The sequence below is a fragment of the Pongo pygmaeus genome, chromosome 6, assembly GCF_028885625.2.
Source record: "Pongo pygmaeus isolate AG05252 chromosome 6, NHGRI_mPonPyg2-v2.0_pri, whole genome shotgun sequence".
Classification (NCBI taxonomy): domain Eukaryota; kingdom Metazoa; phylum Chordata; class Mammalia; order Primates; family Hominidae; genus Pongo; species Pongo pygmaeus.
The window spans coordinates 26,932,642-26,953,338 of NC_072379.2; positions in this window are offsets into that span (position 1 = coordinate 26,932,642).

Genomic DNA, 20,697 nt, shown 5'->3' on the forward strand with positions numbered 1-20,697 from the left:
TTTGTGTTTTTTCACTTTTGGCTTTTATAAATGATACAGTTTGAATCTGTGTTCCTTCCCAAATCTCATGTCAAATTGTAATCCCCAAAGTTGGAGGTGGGGCCTGGAGGGAGGTCATTGCATTATAGGGGCAGCTTCTCATGAATGGTTTAGCACGATCCCCTTTGGGGATGACAGCAGTCTTTGTCATAGTTGGTGAGTTCTGAGATCTCATCTGTTTAGATGATGCGGCACCTCTCCTCTCACTATCTCTTGCTCCTGCTTTCACCATGTGAGTTGACTCAGTCTCTTGTTGCATTCTGCCATGATTGGAAGCTTTCTAAGCCCTCCCCAGAAGCAGAAGCTGCTTTGCCTTCTGTACAGGCTGCAGAACCATGAGCTAAGTAAACCTGTTTTTAACATAAATTACCCAGTTTCAGTTATTTCTTTACAGCAATGTGAGAATAAACTAATACAGTGAATATTACTGCTATAAACATGAATGAGCAAATATTTCTTTCAGGTACTACTTTGCATATTTTTAATATATGCCCAGAAGTGTAATTACTGGGTCATATAATAACTTGATTTTTAATTTTTTGAGAACCTTTTATAAATTATTTTTTTTGAGATGGAGTTTTGCTCTTGTTGCCCAGGCTGGAGTGCAATGGTGCAATCTTGGCTCACCACAACCTCTGCCTCAGCCTCCCAAATAGCTGGGATTACAGGCATGTGCCACCAAACCCGGCCAATTTTGTGTTTAGTAGAGATGGAGCTTCTCCATGTTGGTCAGACTGGTCTCAAACTCCCGACCTCAGGTGACCTGCCTGCCTCGGCCTCCCAAAGTGCTGGGATTACAGGCGTGAGCCACCATGCTCAGCCCCTTTCATACGTTTTTAAAGTGGCTGCATCACTTTTTCTTCACTAACAGTACACAAGGGTTTCAATTCTTCCCCATTCTTGACAACATTTGTTATTTTAGTTTGCTCGATATTGGCCATCTTATTTAATGCACAGTAATGTTTCATTGTAGTTTTGCTTTACATTTTTCTAAACATTAAGGATTTTTCAGTTATTTGTTATGTGTATTTTATTTTTGGAGAAACATATTTCTATCTTTTGCCTATTTGTTAATTATGTTACTCTGTTGCTGTTGAGTTTTTGGAGTTGTTTATATATTCTGGATATTAACTTCTGTCAAATATATAATTTGCAACTTCCATTGCTTCTTAGGAGAGACTTTCATTTCACTGAATTTTTTTTTTGTGAGACATAGTCTCATTTGAGTGCCCATTCTGAAGTGCAGTGGTGTGATCTCTGCTCACCGCAACCTCCACCTTCCAGGTTCAAGTGATTCTCTTGCTTCACCCTCCTGAGTAGCTGGGACTACAGGTGTGTGCCATCATACCTGGCTGATTTTTGTAGTTTTAGTAGAGATGGGGCTTCACTATGTTGGCCAGGCTGGTCTTGAACTCCTGACCTGAAGTGATCTGGTCCCTTGGCCTCTGAAAATGCTGGGATTACAGGAGTGAGCCACTATACCCAGCCTGCTCAGGTTTTTCAAGAGCATATTATTTAATTTCTATGAATCTTTATATTTTCCAAAATTTTTCTTGTTATTGATTTCTAGTTTTATTATATCATGGTCAGAGAAGATGCTTGATAATATTTTAATTTTTTGAATATTTTAAGACTCATGTTGAGACTTAACATAATGTCTATCTAAGAGAATGATTCATATGCTGAGCATAAGAATATGTATTCTGCAGGCATTTTATAAAGTGTTCTGTGAATATTCATTACAACTATTTGGCCCATGCCACAGATTAGGCCTAATGTTTCTTTGTTGATTTTCTTTCTGGGAGATCTTTCCAATGCTGAAAGTGGGGTATTGAAGTCTCCAGCTGTTATTATATTGGGGCCTATCTCTCTCTTTAGCTCTCATATTTTCTCAAAATATCTGGGTGTATATGTAAGTAACATTCTTATATCCTCATGCTTAATTAACCCCTTTATTATTATATAGTGATGCTCTTTGTCTTATAGTTTTTGTCTTGAAATCTATTTTGTCTGATATAAATATAGCTACCACTGCTGTCTTTGGTTTTCATTGGCAGAGTATATTTTTTCATTTCTTTATTTTTAATATATGTGTGTGTTTATAGATGAAGTATGTTTCTTGTTAGCAACAGATCACTGGGTCTTAATTTTTATTCAGCCACTGTATGTCTTTTGATTGGAGAGTTTAGTCCATTTACATTCAATGTTATTATTGATAAGAAAAAACTTAGTTCTGGCTGGGCACAGTGGCTCACGCCTGTAATCTCAGTACTTTGGGAGGCCAAGGCGGGTGGATCACGAGGTCAGGAGATGGAGACCATCCTGGCTAACACGTTGAAACCCTGTCTCTACTAAAAATAGAAAAACTAGCTGGGCATGATGGTGGACACCTGTAGTCCCAGCTACTCAGGAGGCTGAGGAAGCAGAATGGTGTAAACCCAGGAGGTGGAGCTTGCAGTGAGCCGAGATCGTGCCACTGCACTCCAGCCTGGGCAGCAGAGCCAGACTCTGTCTCAAAAAAAAAAGAAAAAGAAAAAAGAAAAAACTTACTTCTGCCAATTTGTTACTTGTTTTCTGCTTCTTTGTGGTCTTCTCTTTCTTCTATCCCTCTTCCCTGTCTTCCTTTTAGTAAAGGTGATTTACTCTGGTGCTATGATTTAATGTATGCTATTTTCTTTCATTTTTTGTTTATTGTGTGTTTTTTGATTTGAGGTTATGATGAGGCTTGCAAATACTATTTTATAATACATCATTTTAAGCTGAAAACAAATTAATACTGTTTTTATAAATTTAAAAAAACTAATAAAAACTCTATATCTTAACTTTGTCCTTTGATTTTAATTTTCCTGGTTTTTATCTATATCTTATTTTATTTTCTGTGTCTTGAAAAGTTGTTGTAGTTATTATTTTTGTTTGGCTCATCATTTAATCTTTCTACTTAAAAGTAGTTTAAGTGCCACAGTTACAGAATCACATAATATTCTGTATTTTTGTTTGAACTTATTATCAGTGACTTTTGTACCTTCAGATGGTTTCTTCTTGCTTATTATTTTCTTTCTTATTGAGGTACTCTCTTTAGAATTTCTTGTAGGATAAGCCTGATGTTGATGAGATTCCTCAGTTTTTGTTTGTCTGGGAAACTGTTTCTCTTTCATATTTGAGGAATATTTTTGTCAGATATACTACTTTAAGGTAAAAGTGATTTTTTTTCAGCATTTTAAATATGTCATGTCAATCTCTTCTGGCCTGTAATACTTCCACTGAAAACTCTACTACCAGATGTATTGAAGATCTATTGTATGTTATTGGTTTTCTTTGTCTTGCTGCTTTTAGAATCCTTTTTATATCATTGATCTTTGGGAGTTCAATTACTAAACGCCTTGAAGTCTTCTTTGGGTTACATCTCCTTGGTGTTTTATAACCTTCTTATACTTAGATATTGAAAACCTTTTCTAAGTTTAGGAAGTTCTCTATTGTTATCACTTTGAATACATTTTCAACTCCTGTCTCTCTACCTCCTCTTTAAGGCCAGTAACTCTTAGATTTGCCTTTTTGAGGCTATTCTCTAGATCCTGTAGGTATGCTTCTTTGTTGTTTCTTGTTTTTTTTTCCCCCACTCTGTATTTTCATATAGCTTGTCTTCAAGCTCACTAATTTTCTTTTCTGCTTGATAAATTCTGCTATTAAAAGACATTCTATGGTATTGTAGTTGCATTTCTTTAACTCCAGAATTTTTGATTGTTTGATTATTTTGAATTTTTTTACATAAATGACTTTATATAATTAATAATTTTAATTATTTCTTTTGAATTATCAATCTCTTTCTTATTGAGGTACTCTCTTTAGAATTTCTTGTAGGATAAGCCTGATAAATTTAAATTTATCTGAAAATTAAATTTATCTGATAAAATTTTGAATTATTTCTCTTGGTTATCTTGAATGTCTTCAAATTTCTACCGCTATTTTGAATTCACTCTGACAGGTCACATATCTGTGTTCCTCCAGGATTGGTCACTAGTGCTTTGTTTAGTTCATTTGGTTAGGTCATGTTTCCTTGACTGTTCATAGTGCTTATTTTTCATCAGTGACTGGGCATTAAAAATTTAGGTATTTTTTGTAGCCTTTGCAGTCTCGGCTTCTTTGTACCTGTTCTTGTTGAGAAGAATTTCCAGGTATTCAAAAGGACTGAGGTATTGTTACCTTAACCACATCTGCATTAGGGGTACCCCAAGTCCAGTTAACACTGTATTTCTTTCACACTCATTAAGGTACTGCCTTAATGGTCTTAGATAAGATCTGGAAAAATTCTCTGGATTACCAGGGAGAGATTCTTGTTTTCTTCCTTTACTTTCTCCCAAACAAAGTCTTTCTGTTCTGAGCCATGTGTAGCTTGGGGCAAAATAACACACCCACTGGGACTGCAGTGGGTCATATCAGAAGCCAGCACAGCACTGGGTTTCACCCAAGATGAGCCGTAAGGGCTACCTGCTACCACTGATAATCTCTCAGGGTCCCGGGGCTCTATAGTCAGTAGGTGGTAAGGCCAGCTAGGCTTGTATCTCCCTGAAGGGTAGTGAGTTCTCTCAGGCTCTGAGCAGGTTGAGAGGTACCATCCCAGAGACAGGGGCTGGAGTCAATAACCTTAGGATTCTACCTGGTGGCCTGTTGTACTGTGGTAGGGCTAGAAATCAAACTATGAGATGCAGTTCTTCCCACTATTTCCTCCTTGCTCCACAGGCAGAGGGGCCTCACCCCATTGCCACCACCACCACAGGCCCATGGGGAGTCCTGCCAGGCTACCACCAATGTTCCCTTAAGGCTTAAGGGCTCTTACATTAGCTTGTGGTGAATGATGCTTGGCCTGATACTCTCCTTTATGGTCCCTTGTGTCCCAGGACGGGTCCTGAAATGGTATCCAAGAACCAAGCCCTGGGGTCAGGGACCCAAAAAGCCCACTTGGTGCTCTTCCTCCCTTTGGCCATGCTGGTACCTAAGGTGCAAGACAAAGTCCTATAGAGTTTTCCCTCTACATTTTTCATTCTCTTCCTGTAGCCAGCAAAGCTGAGAATGTGCTGAGTCTCACCTGATTCTGGCAAGCCCTAGAATCAGAATTAAAGCTCACAGCATAGTACTTGAGTATTACTGCAGGTCACTCAGGGCCCAAGGGCTCTTCAGTTATCTGTTGATGGGTTCTGACAGTAGGGAGGCTTTGCATTCAAAGCAACAGATTTCCTTCTGGCCCAAGGTGTACCTAGAAATGTCAGCTAGGAGCTAGTGGCTGAAAAAGAGGCTTTCCAACTCTGAAAAATGGCCTATCTTGCTGTGGCTGAGCTAGTATACAAAATTCAAAAGTCCTGTTTACTGTTCCCTCTCTCTTTTTTAAAATTTTTATTTAAAAATTAAGATAGCATCTCACTTTGTCACCCAGGCTAGAGTACAATGGCAAAATCTTGGCTCACTGCAGCCTCAACCTCCTGGCTGAAGTGATCCTAGCACCTCCACCTCAGCTCCAAAATGGCTGAGACTCCAGGTGTGAACCACCACATCTGGCTAACTTTTCATGTTTTTTCGTAGAGATGGGGTTTCATCATGTTGCCCAGGCTGGTCTTGAACTCCTGACCTCAAGTGATCCACCTGCCTCAGCCTCCCAAAGTGCTTGGATTACAGGCATGACTAGGGCACCACAGTAAGAATTACTGTAGACAAGATGGACTGAATAATGCAAAAATTGTGGGTAAAATTTAAAGGAGAAACATTGTATTTCCATAGCCTTAAAGGATATGCCTCTAGATTTTTTAGGAACAAAGTACTGAAGCACACACCTTGAAAGAGTCTCATAAAGCTGCCAAATGAGACAAGCTTGACATAAAATAATACATATTGTATGATGTCAGACAAAATTAACCAATGGTAATAAAACATTAGCAAAGAAATAGCCTCTGGTTAAGAGTAAAATTGTCTGGAAAAAAGCATAAGGCAATTATCTGAGAATAATAAAATATTCTATCATTCTATTCTAAATTCTGTAGATAGAATAGGAAAATATCTTATTCATTCTTTTTTTTTTTTTTTGAGACGGTGTCTTGCTCTGTTGTCCAGGCTGGAGTGAATCTTGCTCTGTTGCCTGGGCTGGAGTGCAGTGGTGCAATCTCAGCTCACTGTAACCTTCACCTCCCAGGTTCAAGTGATTTTCCTGTCTCAGTCTCCTGAGTAGCTGGGACTACATTCATATGCCACCACGCCCAGCTAATTTTTTGTATTTTTAGTAGAGACAGGATTTCACCATGTTAGCCAGGATGGTCTCGATCTCCTGACCTTGTGATCTGCCTGCCTCAGCCTTCCAAAGTGCTGGGATTATAGGCGTAAGCCACCACGCCTGGCCCCTATTCATTCTCATTCTTAAAAGATATAAAGGTTATATGGGTGTATTGTCAAAAATTTTCAGTTAGGAATTGTGCCTTTCAATGAGTGTACATTTGACCTCCAAAAAAAAAACAAAAACAAAAACAAAAAAACTGAAAAAAATAATGGAGGATGGACAATGAGTTGGCCAGGAATGATTGGGGCAGAGAAGTGGAGGTGAAACAAGAATGGCCGGTGATTGGCAGTTGTTGACGCTTCATGACAGGTCTATTGCACTATTTTTTTGTTTGTTTTGCATATGTTTAAATTTTTCTGTGATAAAACACTTGGTTAAAAGCACAAAATTGATCTACAGTGTTAACTCTTCAGATTACGGTTATTGTTGCAGAAAAGAAAGTGATTACTGGGGCATATATGAGGCTTGTTTTGTTTTGTTTTGTTGTATTTTATTTGAGGCAGGGTCACACTCTGTCAGCCAGGCCACACTGCAAGGGTGTGATCTTGGCTCACTGCAATCTCCACCCACCTGGCTCAAGTAATCTTCCCAGTTTAGCCTTCTAAGAAGCTGAGACTACAGGCATGCACCACCATGCCCAGTTATTTTTTGGTATTTTTTTAGTAGAGACAGTGTCTCGTCATGTTGGCAAGGCTGTTTTATACTCCTGATCTGCCTGCCTCAACCTCCCAAAGTGCTGGGATTACAGGCATGAGCAAACACTTACAGAAATGGCAAAATTTTACTAACGGTAATTTAAAATTACAATGGAGTATTCCCCTGAAAAAACACTGTACTTTAAGAAGTGCGTTTGAAAATGAAGTCTCCCTAGTAAGACTTATCTAGGGTTCACTACTGATGTGCAGAAGCTTCTAAAAAGATTTCAATATCTGGCTGGGTGTGGTGGCTCACCCTGTAATCCCAGCACTTTGGGAGACCAAGGTGGGTGGATCACCTGGGGTCAGGTGTTCAAGACCAGTCTGGCCAACATGGTGAAACCCTGTCTCTACTAAAAATGCAAAAATTAGCTGGGCATGGTGGCAGTCGCCTGTAATCCCAGCTACTCAGGAGGCTGAGGCAGGAGAATTGCTTGACCCTGGGAGGCAGAGGTTGCAGTGAGCCGAGATCGTGCCATTGCACTCCAGTCTGGGTGACAGAGTGAGACTCCATCTCAAAAAAAAAAAAAAAAAAAAAAAAAAAAAGAAAAGAAAAAGATTTCAATATTTTTACTATTTTTTAAAAAAATAATCTTTATAAAGGCAGATTAAAAGTCTAAGTCTTACAAAAGATTAAATCTACCATTTTCTTTAGTTCCTCTCCCTCCTTGAAGGTAAATAGAAAGCTATCCCAGATAAAGTGTTTGTAAAAGTAGACCCTCAGGTAAAGGCTTCTTTTTCAGATTTATCCATGCTGAGTCCAGGCTTAGAGAATTCTTTCTTTTTATTTTTTAATGGGCTTCAACTTCAACTCATAATTATACCTAGGAAACAGTAGTTAAGCTTGAAAGACCACCTTTGAACTAAATTAGAACTTTCTGATATTTAACTATTTTGAAATTATTTTGTAAAAGAAATTTATATCTATAAATGAAATCTCCATTTGTAAGGTGTTTGCCTTACATTAAAAACATTTACTATTATTTTAAATTTACACAATTCATATCTTTGTTTCAGGTGCTTTTCTGGCCATCTTTTACATATATATATATATATATATTTTTTTTTTTTTTTTTTGAGGTGGAGTCTTGCTCTGTCACCCAGGCTGGAGTGCAATGGCATGTCTTGGCTCACTGCAGCCTCCGCTTCCCGGGTTCAAGCAAGTCTCCCTGCCTCAACCTCCCAGCTAGCTGGGATTACAGGTGCCTGCCACCATGCCCAGCTAATTTTTTTTATATTTAGTAGAGATAAAGTTTTGCCATGTTGGCCAGGCTGGTCTCGAACTCCTGACCTCAGGTGATCCGCCCGCCTCGGCCTCCCAAAGTGTTGGGATTATAGGCGTGAGCCACCGTGCCCGGCCCATCTTATTTTAACTAAATTTTACTTACACCATATTTTCCTGAGTTGAAGATATGAGAAAATGTTTTAGCCTAAAGTGTTAGCTCTGTCGTTTAGAAATATAAACTTTACTGTATCACCTGAGATGTCCCTTTAGAAATGCAGTGAGATAGATGGCAACACAATAATAGTGAAGGACCTTCAACACTCCATTGACAGCACTGGACAGTTCATCAAGACAGAAATTCAACAAAGAAACAGTGTACTTAAGCTATACCCTAGAACAAATGGACATAACAAATATTTATAGAACATTCTACCCAACAACTACAGTATATGCATTCCTTTTATTCAGCACATGGAATATTCTCCAAGATAGACCATATGATATGCCACAAAACAAGTTGCAATGAATTTTAAAAAATTAATATTATGTCAAGTACACTCAGACCACAGTGAAATATAATTGCAAATCAACTCCAGAAGGAACCCTCAAAACAATACATATACCGGAAAATTAACTAATCTTTTCCTGAAGGATCTTTGGGTCAACAATGAAATCAAGATGAAAATTTTAAAAATTTTTTGAACTTAATGACAATAGTGACAGAAATTATTAACACCTCTGGGGTACAGCAAAAGCAGTGCTAAGAGAAAAGTTCATGGCATTAAACTGCATCAAAAAGTCCGAAAGGGCTCAAATAAAACATCTAAGCTCATACCTCAAGGAACTGGAAAACCAAAGAGAAAGCAAACCCAAACTTAGCAGGAGAAAATATGTAACAAGTATCAGCACGCAACTAAATAAAAGTGAAACAAAAAATACAAAAGGTAAATGAGAGAATTGCTGGTTATTTGAAAAGATAAAATTGACAGACCACTAGTGAGATTAACCAATATAGGCAGAGAGAAGATCCAAATAAGCTCAATTCGAAACAAAACAGGATATATTGCAAACAATGCCGCAAAAATACAAAAGATTATTCAAGACTACTATGAACACCTTTACACACAAAACTAGAAAACCTAGAGGAGATGGATAAATTTCTGGAAATACACAATTCTCCGAGATTAGACCAGGTAGAAATATAAACTCTGAACAGACCAATAACAAGTAGCAAGATTGAAACAGTAATAAAAAATTGCTGACGGCTGGGCACAGTGGCTCACACCTGTAATCCCAGCACTTTGGGAGGCCAAGGTGAGCGGACCACTTGAGGTCAGGAGTTCAAGACCAGCCTGACCAATATGATGAAACCCCGTCTCTACTAAAAATACAAAAATTAGCCGGGCGTGCTGGCACGCACCTGTAATCCCAACTACTTGGAAGGCTGAGGCAGGAGAATTGCTTGAACCATGGAGGTGGAGGTTGCAGTGAGCCAAGATAGCTCCATTGCACTCCAGCCTGGGTGAAGAAGTGAGACTCTGTCTCAAAAAAAAAAAAAAAAAAAAATTGTTGACAACAAAGAATTCAGGACCACATGGATTCACAGCTGAATTCTATCAGACATTTAAAGGAAAATTGCTATCAATTCTACCAAAACTATTCCAAAAAATAGAGAAAGAGGGAATCCTGCCAAATCATTCTATGAAGCCAATATCACCCTAATACAAAAACTAGGAAAGGATATAACAAAAAAACCCTACACATCAATATTCTTGATTAACATAGATGCAAAAATTGTCAACAAAATACTAGATAACCAAATACAATAGCATATCAGAAAAATACACAATTACCAAGTGCATTTTACCACCAGGGATGCAGGAATGGTTTAAAAATGTGATATACCACATAAACAGAATTAAAAACAAAAATCATATGATCATCTCAATAGATGCAGGAAAGGTATTTGACAAAATCCAGCATCCCCTTATAATTAAAACCCTCAGAAAAACTGGCATAGAGTGGACAGAACTTAAGATAATAAAAGCCATTTATGACAGACCCACAGCCAACATTATACTGAATGGGGAAAAGTTGAAACCATGTCTCCTAAGAACTGGAAAAACACAAGAATGCCCACTTTCACCATTTCTACTCAACATAGTACTGGAAGTCCTAGCCAGAGCAATAGACAAGAGAAAGAAATAAAGTGCATTCAAATTGGTAAAGAGGAAGTCAAACTGTCAGTGTTCAGTGATAAGATTGTATATCTAGAAAAGCCTAAAGACTAGTTCAAAATCCTCCTAGATATGATAAATGAATTCAGCAAAGTTTTAGAATACAAAATCAATATACACAAATTAGCAGCACGGTTATACACCAATAGTGACCAAGCTGGGAATAAAATCAAGAACTCAACCCCTTTAACAACAGCTGCAAATAAATAAATAAATAGAAATATAGCTAACCAAGAAAGTGAAAGATGTCTGCAAAGAAAACTACAAAAGACTGCTGAAAGAAATGATAGAAACACATGTTATGCTCATGGATTGGTAGACTCAATATTGTGAATGTGACCATAACGCCAACAGCAATCTACACATTCAAGGCAATTTCCATCAGAATAACATCATCATTCTTCACAGAACTAGAAAAAAAAACTAAAATTATACGGAACCAAAAAGAGCACGCATAGCAAAAGCAAGACTAAGCAAAAAGAACAAATCTGGAAGCATCACATTATCTGACTCCAAACTACACTACAAAGCAACATGGTACTGGTATAAAAATAGGCATGTAGACCAATGGAACAGAATAGCGAAACCAGATATAAAGCCAAATACTTTCAGCTAACTGATCTTTAACAAAGTAAACAAAAACATAAAGTGGGGAAAGAACACTCTATTAAATGAATGGTGCTGAAATAATTGGAAAGCCACATGTAGTAGAATAAAACTGAATTTTTATCTCTCACTTTATAAAAAAATTAACTCAAGGCCAGGCATGGTGGTTCATGCCTGTAATCCCAGCGCTTTGGGAGACCGAGGCAGGCAGATCAGTTGAGGTCAGGAGTTCGAGACCAGCCTGGCCAACATGGTGAAACCCCGTTTTCTACTAGAAAACACAAAATTTAGTTGGGCATGGTGCCACATGTCTGTAATCTTAACTACTCAGAAGGCTGAGGCATGAGAATTGTTTGAGCCCTGGAGGCAGAGATTGCAGCGAACTGAGATGCTGCCACTGCACTTCAGCCTGGGTGACAGAGCGAGACTGTCTAAAAAAAAAGATTTAAGGTGGGGCGCAGTGGCTCACACCTGTAATCCCAGCACTTTGGGAAGCCAAGGCAGGCAGATAACCTGAGACCAGCAGTTCCAGACCAGCCTGGCCAACATGGTGAAACACTGTCTCTACTAAAAATACAAAAATTGGCCGGGGTGGCTCACGCCTGTAATCCCAGAACTTTGGGAGGCTGAGGCGGGCAGATCATGAGGTCTGGAGTTCGAGATCAGCCTGACCAACATGGAGAAACCCCGTCTCTACTAAAAATACAAAAATTAGCTGGGTGTGGTGGTGCATGCCTGTAATCTCAGCTACACGGCAGGCTGAGGCAAGAGAATTACTTGAACCCGGGAGATGGAGGTTGCAGTGAGCCGAGATCGTGCCGCTGCACTCCAGCCTGGGCGACAGAGTGAGACTTCGTCTCAAAAAAATACAAAAATACAAAAATACAAAAATTCACCTGGGCATGGTGGCTGCACCTATAATTCCAGCTACTTGGGAGGCTGAGGCAGGAGAATCGCTTCAGCCCCAGGGGCGAAGATTGCTGTGAGCCAAAATCACACCACTACACTCCAGCCTGGGCAACAGAGCAAGACTGCGTCTCAAAAAAATAAATACAAAAATACAAATATTAGCCCGGGTGTGGTGGCCGGCGCCTGTAATTCCAGCTAAGGAAGGAGACCACTACTACTCCTGCTGCCCTCCTCCCCACACCTTGCCTAGTTTACAAGACAGGAGGAGAGAAAAAGCAAAAAGTTGGAAAAAAAAACAAAAGTAAGATAAATAGCCAGACAACCTTGGCACCACCACCCGGCCCTAGGAGTTAAAAAAAGTAACAATAATGACATGAACCCCTGACCTAAACTACTTGTGTTATCTGTAAATTCCAGACACTGCATGAAAAAAGCATTGTAAAACTTTTTGTTCTGTTAGCTGATGCATGTAGCCCCCAGTCACATTTCCCATGCTGGCTTGATGTATCACCACCCTTTCACGTGGACCCCTTAAAGTTGCAAGCCTTTAAAAAGGCCAAGAATTTCTCTTTTGGGGAGCTTGGCTCTTAAGACGTGAGTCTGCCGATGCTCCCGGCCAAATAAAAAACTCTTCCATCTTTAATCCGGTGTCTGAGGAGTTTTGTCTGTGGCTCATCCTGCTACATAGCTACTCGGGAGGTTGAGGCAGGGGAATCGCTTGAACCAGGGGGGCAAAGATTGCAGTGAGCTGAGATTGTTCCACTTCACTCCAGCCTGGGCGAAAGAGCGAGACTCTGCCTCCAAAACACAAACAAACAAACAAACAAAAAAAGATTTAAAAAATCAACACAAGATGGATCAAAGACTTAAGTCTAAGTTCTGAAATTATAAAAATTTTAGAAGATAATATAGAAAAAACTCTTCTACACATTGGCTTAGTCAAAGAGTTAGTGACCAAGTACCCAAAACCAAATGTGACAAAAAAAGATAAATAAATGTGACTTAATTACACTAAAAAGTTTCTGCACAGCAAAAGAAATAATTCAAGCAGTAAACAGATAACCCACAGAGTGAGAAGAAAGGTTCACAAACCATGCTTCCAACAAAGGACTAATATTCAGAATCTGCAAGAAACTCAGGCCGGGTGTGGTGGCTCACGCCTGTAATCCCAGCACTCTGGGAGGCCAAGGCGGGTGAATCACCTGAGGTCAGAAGTTCAAGACCAGCCTGTTCAACATGGTGAAACCCCGTCTCTACTAAAAATACAAAAAATTAGCCAGGCATAGTGGCAGGTGCCTGTAATCCCAGCTACTCAGGAGGCTGAAGCAGGAGAATCACTTGAACCCGGGAGGCGGAGGTTATAGTGAGCCAAGATCTCACCACTGCACTCCAGCCTGGGTGACAAGAGCAAGACTCTGTTTCAAAAAAAAGAAACTCAAGTCAGCAAGAATAAAACAAATAATCTCATCAAAAAGTGGACTAAGCACATGAATAGACAATTCTCAAAAGAAGATATACATATGGCCAAAAGAAGTATGAAAAAAATGCTCAACATTTCTAATTATCGAGAAATGCAAATTAAAACCACAATGTGATACCACCTTACTCCTTCAAGAATGGCTATAATTAAAAAATAAAAAAATAGGCCAGGCGCGGTGGCTCATGCCTGTAATCCCAGCACTTTGGGAGGCCAAGGCGGGCAGATCATGAGGTCAGGAGTTGGAGACTAGCCTGGCCAACATGGTGAAACCTCGTCTCTACTAAAATACAAAAAATTAGCTGGTCATGGTGGCACGTGACTGTAGTCCCAGATACTTGGGAGGCTGAGGCTGGAGAATCGCTTGATCCCAGGAGGCGGAGGTTGCAGTGACCCTAGATGGCACCATTGCACTCCAGCCTGGGCAACGAAGCAAGACTGTCTCAAAACAAACAAACAAACAACAAAACAAAATAATGGCACTCAGAGCAACCTGGATAAAGTTGGAGATCATTATTCTAAGTAAAGTAACCCAGAAACGGAAAACCAAGCATGGCATGTTGTCACTTTTTAGTGAGAGCTAAACTATGAGGATATAAAGGCATAAGAATTATGTCACATAATGGACTCTAGAAACTTGGGGGAAAGGGCGGTGTGGAGTTGAGGGATAAAAGACTACACATGGGGTACAGCGTACACTGCTCTGTAGATGGGTGCAACAAAATCTTACACACCACTGCTAAAGAACTTATTCGTGTAGCCAAACACAACCTGTACCCCCAAAACTATTGAAATAATAATGATAAAAACAAAAAACACAGAAAACTCCGTAAGTTTAAGTTTATATGCTTTGGCATTTTATTTTTTTTAGAAAGGGTCTCCCTCTGTCACCCAGAATGAATCATGGCTCACTGCAGCCTCGACCTTTTGGGCTCAGGCAATTCGCCTTCCTCAGCCTCCTAAATAGCTGGTACTACAGCTGTGGGCCACCATACCCAGCTAATGTTTGTATTATTTGTAAACATAGGGTTTTGCCATGTGGCCCAGGCTGGACTCGTATTCCTAGGCTTAAACAGTCTTTGTTTCTTGGCTTTTTAAAGTGCTGGGATTAGGTTGGGTACGGTGGCTTGTGCTTGTAATCCCAGCATTTTGGGAGGATGAGACGGTTGGATCACTTGAGGTCAGGCATTTGAAACCAGCCTGGCCAACATGGTGAAACCCTGTCTCCACTAAAAATACAAAAATTAGCTGGGCATGGTGGCACATGCCTGTGATCCCAGCTACTTAGGTGGCTAAGGCACGAGAATCGCTTGAACCCAGGAGGTGAAGGTTGCGGTGAGCCAATATCGCACTACTGCACTCCAGCCTGGGCAACAGAGCGAGACTCTATCTCAAATAAATAAAAATAAAAATAAATAAATAGAAATAAAGTGCTGGTATTACAAGCATGAACCACCATGCCTAACCAGAATCATTTTTATATCATATAGAAAAGCTAAATATATTTAGATAGTTAACAGAAAATATGATAAAACATCTTTTATTAAAAATACAGCCAGGTGTGGTGGCTCATGACTGTAATCCCAGCAATTTGGTAGGCCGAGGTGGTTGGATTGCCTGAGCTCAGGAGTTTGAGACCAGCCTGGGCAACACGGTGAAACCCCGTCCCTACTAAAATACAAAAAATTAGCTGGGCGTGGTGGTGCATGCCTGTAATCTCAGCTACTTGGGAGGCTGAGGCAGGAGAATTGATTGAACCCAGGAGGTGGAGGTTGCAGTGAGCTGAGATTGTGCCACTGCACTCCAGCCTGGGTGACAAAGCCAGACTCCATCTCCAAAGAAAAAAAAAATTGGGGCCCAGGCACGGTGGCTCATGCCTGTAATCCCAGCACTTTGGGAGGCCAAGGCGGGCGGATCACCTGAGGTCAGGAGTTCCAGACCAGCCTGGCCCACATGGTGAAACCCTGTCTTTAGTAAAAATACAAAAGTTATCCGGGTGTGGTGGCACCTGCCTGTAATCACAGCTACTCAGGAGGCTGAGGCAGGAGAATCATTTGAACTTGGGAGGTGGAGGTTGCAATGAGCTGACATTGTGCCACTGAAGTCCAGCCTGGGCAACAGAGCGAGACACTCTCAAAAAAAGCTGGGCATGGTGGCTCATGCCTGTAATCCTGGCACTTTGGAAGGCCGAGGCAGGTGGATCACGAGGTCAGGAGTTCGAGACCAGCCTGGCCAATACAGCAAAACCCCGTCTCTACTAAAAATACAAAAATTAACCAGGTGTGGTGGTGCATGCCTATAATCGCAGCTACTCTGGAGGCTGAGGCAGGAGAACTGCTTGAACCCAGGAGGCGGAGGTTGCCGTGAACCGAGATCGTGTCATTGCACTCTAGCCTGGGTGACAGAGCGAGACTCCATCTCAAAAAAAAAAAAAAATTGTAAAATATGTATGGAAAGATAAAGTGGACAAAAATAATAGTTTTGATGGATTTATTTATAAAGTTTTATTAAAATTAACTTTAGTATTGATAATATACTAACACAAAAGTAAAAGTTGATTTTCTTTTGAACAAAACTTTACATATTAACATGATACAATAAAATAATTTTGTTTGCCTTTTGTGTAAAGTTAAAAAGAGAGAGAGTGGAGACAGAATTTTTCTCACAGTCTTTTTCAGGTCTTTTGATTGGAAAACTTAATTTCTTGGATCAAACAGAAAAAGTATTTATTTTTTATTTTTTTATTTTTTTATTTTTAGTAGATAGGGGTTTCACCATGTTGGCCAGGCTGGTCTCGAACTCCTGATCTCAGGTGATCTGCCCGCCTTGGCCTCCCAAAGTGCTGGGATTACAGGCGTGAGGCACCGTGCCCGGCCCCTTTTTTTTTTTTCTTTAATATTTTATCACTTTGGCTAAATGAATGACTATTATTTTATGGTGACCTGTGTTCCTATTTTGGTCAAATGTTTTAACCTTCTGACATATTTGACTCTCTTCCTGAAATCAAATTTCAGCTTAAAAATTGTCTTTTTTTTTTTTTTTTTTGACAGAGTCTTCTCTGTTGCCCAGGCTTGAGTTCAGTTGCATGATCTCAGCTCACTGTAACCTCCACCTCCTGGGTTCAAGTGATTCTCCTGCCTCAGCCTCCCAGGTAGCTAGGATTACAGATGTGCGCCACTGTACTCAGCTAATTTTTGTATTTTTAGTAGAGACAGGATTCAATCATATTGGCCAGGCTGGTCTGGAACTTCTGACCTCATGTGATCCACCCACCCTGGCCTGCCAAAGTACTGGGATTACAGGCATGAGGCACCATGCCCAACCTTAAAATTGTTTTTTGATCTGTAACTTTTGGATGCAACAGAGAGCCAATGCAACATCCAAAATATTATTTGATATGTTAAATTGCACGGGAAGCATTGTCAAGTTAAAAATGATGTTTGACCTCCTTCAACTTGTATTTTAATAAATATTATTAATATTTATTTCAAAATTGTATGATTTCTAAAAATCTAATATGTGTGTATATGCTATTAGTCATAATTATGTTATGATAAATTATTGTAGGCAACAGATATAATCAATTATTTTTATTTTTATAACCATTTAAGTAATTTTTACAGTCAATGGTTTAATTCTGATTTAGTTTCTAAAAACCTCAAAAGCACACAAAATCTTAGAGTATTGTGTCTTTAAGGAGGTTCATGAAAAGATGGAAACTTACCAGAGAAGTTGAATCTTATAAAATTGTAAGCCCAGACAAGACAAAAATTAATTGAATATCAGAAAAATACTCTACCACATTTTTATGCTTAATCAGCCAGTACTGAAATTTTTTAGATGTGCCATTTAAATAAACTCTGTGGTCCAAGTCAAATTACCTATGAGAACCCCTCAGTTATCAGTGCTATGCACATAAATTGGAGAAAACGTCCTGGTATGTAAGATGACATAAATTTAATGTTAAGTGTGGACTCATGGAGAACCTAGACAGCCACTTGTTCATTCCTCAGTTCTTAAAGCTTCCAGTACTAAAAGCTCCGCATTCCATTACTCATCACAGAAAGGATCAAATAACTTAAATATAAATTAAATGTGTGTGTGTGTTTAGTGCATAAATTACTAAAATAGGTTAAGACCAATGTTTTTTTGTCAAACATATAATCCTGAGAAGACAATCAAAACTTTATGTACATTTCTGCTACCTGATAGGCCATTTAAATATTGATACAGAAATTTTATTCAATTTTCCTTTTTAATGCATGTTTTCTGGCAGTATAAAAGCTTTCTCGTGTAAGAAGGCTGATGTTATAACAGTAGCTAAAAGGATATTAGAAAATATGTTTTCCTCATGCGACATTTCTGAAAAACTCTCCAATGATAAAGATACTTAATTCACAAGATGAGTTGTAAAACTGTTAAATAAGGTATTATAGATAAAATAGTATTGAGCAAAGCTAACTAAAATGACTGGATTACTTTTGTGATTGCAGATTGATGACAATCAGATCCACTTAGAGTGGAAAGAATGTGTTGACCCTTATAAATAAGTCACTGGAAGGCCTATGCACCTAATAATAGAATCTCATGTATCTTCTGCTACTGAAGTCTAATATGACTAAATACAGCAAGATTTTAATGCATTATGGCAAAGCATATTTTTACCAGGTAAAGAAAGCTTTTTCTTTTTGAGATAGTCTCATTCTTTCGCCCAGGTTGCAGTGCTGTGATCTCTGTTAACTGCAACCTCCACCTTTCGTGTTCTAGTGATTCACGTTTCTCATCCTCCCAAGTGGATGGGATTACAGCTGTGCACCACCACACCTGGCTAATTTTTATATTTTTTTTGTAGAGACAAGGTTATATCATGTTGGCCAGGATAGGCTGATCTCAATCCCCTGATCTTAAGTGGTCTACCTACCTCAGCCTCCCAAAGTGCTTGGTTTAAAGGCATGAGCCACTGTGCTCAGCCAAAAAAGCTTTAAATAGTCTATGGACTGAGGACAGTAAAACCTTTTATAATGTAGAACCAAGAGATTGAGTCTGCTTGCCATCTACAATGCAGCAAGACTTTAGGACCTTATGCCTTGGGTTCATAATCTCACAACCCAGAAGGGCCCCTCCAAACTCTTGCAATTGTATACCTACTGGATATCTTGAGGTAAAGCTAATCAGAAAAGTACCTCCTCAAAAGCAGGTGGCAAGCTTAATGTAGATAGCTTTTCACACAAGATCAAAAATCAAGATATCTCTTGTCTTCTCATGACAATCAATATTCACAGTTTTTTTCTTATGGATCTACACACAACAAAAATAAAAAAGGGGTCTCTTGTGCGCACTCATGGGGTATACTTTTCTATGTAGAGAATTTTGCAGCCAACTTTATATATAAACAAACTTATGCCTTGATAGGTACAAGATGAAGGGTCAATGTGGGTGAGAAGTTCTAATGGGACATTTGTTGCCTCATAATATCAGAAACAGAATATAGGTCCACTGCTCTTAACCTACTTCATAAGTTAAAAAGAACTTATTCACAAAAGTTTAAGAGCATTGCCTGGCATAAGCATCATTTGTTAGGTCTTTTTTTTTTTTTCATGGTTCAGGGTAAAAAAATCAGGCATTGGTTAGACATTTATCCTTCATAATAGTCTCTATAGCAGATTCTACTGTAAAGGCTATGATTACACAATAGGCTTTTTTTACTAAAGTTGTGCTAAATAATGGAATTTCTCTAGATTACTTACTGCATAAACAGAAAAGTATCTGTGTAGTTGCTAATATGCATAGTTGCACATGGAGAAATATATTATAGAGATTATACAGAAATATATTACAGGTATTACAGAGATTCAGTTATAGAGGTTTAAGAAACAGGCTGCTTGGTTGAAATGAGGAGACCATTTATTTAGCTGATAACTTGGTCTATCTCTCAAAATTGAGAAGATAACCAAAAAGGAGAAATTGTTAAATTATAGCCTGAAGCTCTCTGTTTTCATGTTTAATTTTGGTCAGTAGGTTTTTTGTTTGTTTGTTTGTTTTTCTTTTTTTTTTTTTTGGTGCATAGTAAACTGAAACCTAACTGGATATGTAAATAGATTATAACCCATTCCTGTACCAGCCACTGTGATTTTGCCAATAAAAGGATATCAACTCTTCAAACCATGTTCAAATAAGGCAAATCCCAAGCTGTAATCAATCTGGCTGTTTCTGTACCTCACTTTCATTTTCTGTATGCCACTTTGCTTTTTCTGTTCATCAATTTTTTTACCATGTTGCTGTGCTGGAGTCTCTCTGAGCCTATTCTGGGCCCACAGGCTGCCTGATTTGCAAATCATTCTTTGTTCATTTAAACTCTGTTACATTCAATTTCTCTGAAGGTTTTGTTTTTTTTTTTCAGAAGTTTACAGATTTTATCTATGATAAAAAATAAGTAATGTGTTGCTAGGCTTTGATTTTCTCAACTCATCCCTCAGCTATCTTTTTCCACATATTCTATGTCCTTTTGAAATGCTCCTGCAATTTTTTTCTTTTCTTTTTTTTTTTTTTTTTTGAGAAAGGATCACACTCTTACCACCCAGGCTGAAGTGCAGTGTCGTAACCAATCATGGCTCACTGCAGCCTCGACCTTCCAGGCTCAAGTAATCCTCCTGCCTCTGCCACCTGAGTAGCTGGGACTACAGGATTGCCTCATGCTGGCTAATTTTTATTTTTATTTATTTTTATTTTTTATCTTTTTTGAGACAGAGTCTCGCTCTGTCACCCAGGCTGGAGTGCAGTGGCAGGATCTCGGCTCACTGCAAGCCCCATCTCGTTGGTTCACGCCATTCTCCCGCCTCAGCCTCCCGAGTAGCTGGGACTGTATTTTTATTAGAGACAGGGTTTCACTGTGTTAGCCAGGATGGTCTCGATCTCCTGACCTCGTGATCCGTGATCTCAATCTCCTGACCTCGTGATCTGCCCTCCTTGGCCTCCCAAAGTGCTGGGATTACAGGCGTGAGCCGCCGTGCCTGGCCATGACTGGCTAATTTAAAAAAAAAATTTTTTTCATGCACATAGGATCTTACTATGTTATTCAGGCTGCACTTGAACTCCTGAGTGCAAGTGATTCTCCCATCTCAGCTTGCCAAAGTGCTAGGATTATAGATGTGAGCTACCATGTGCTTCTTCAATTTCTTAAGATTATTTCT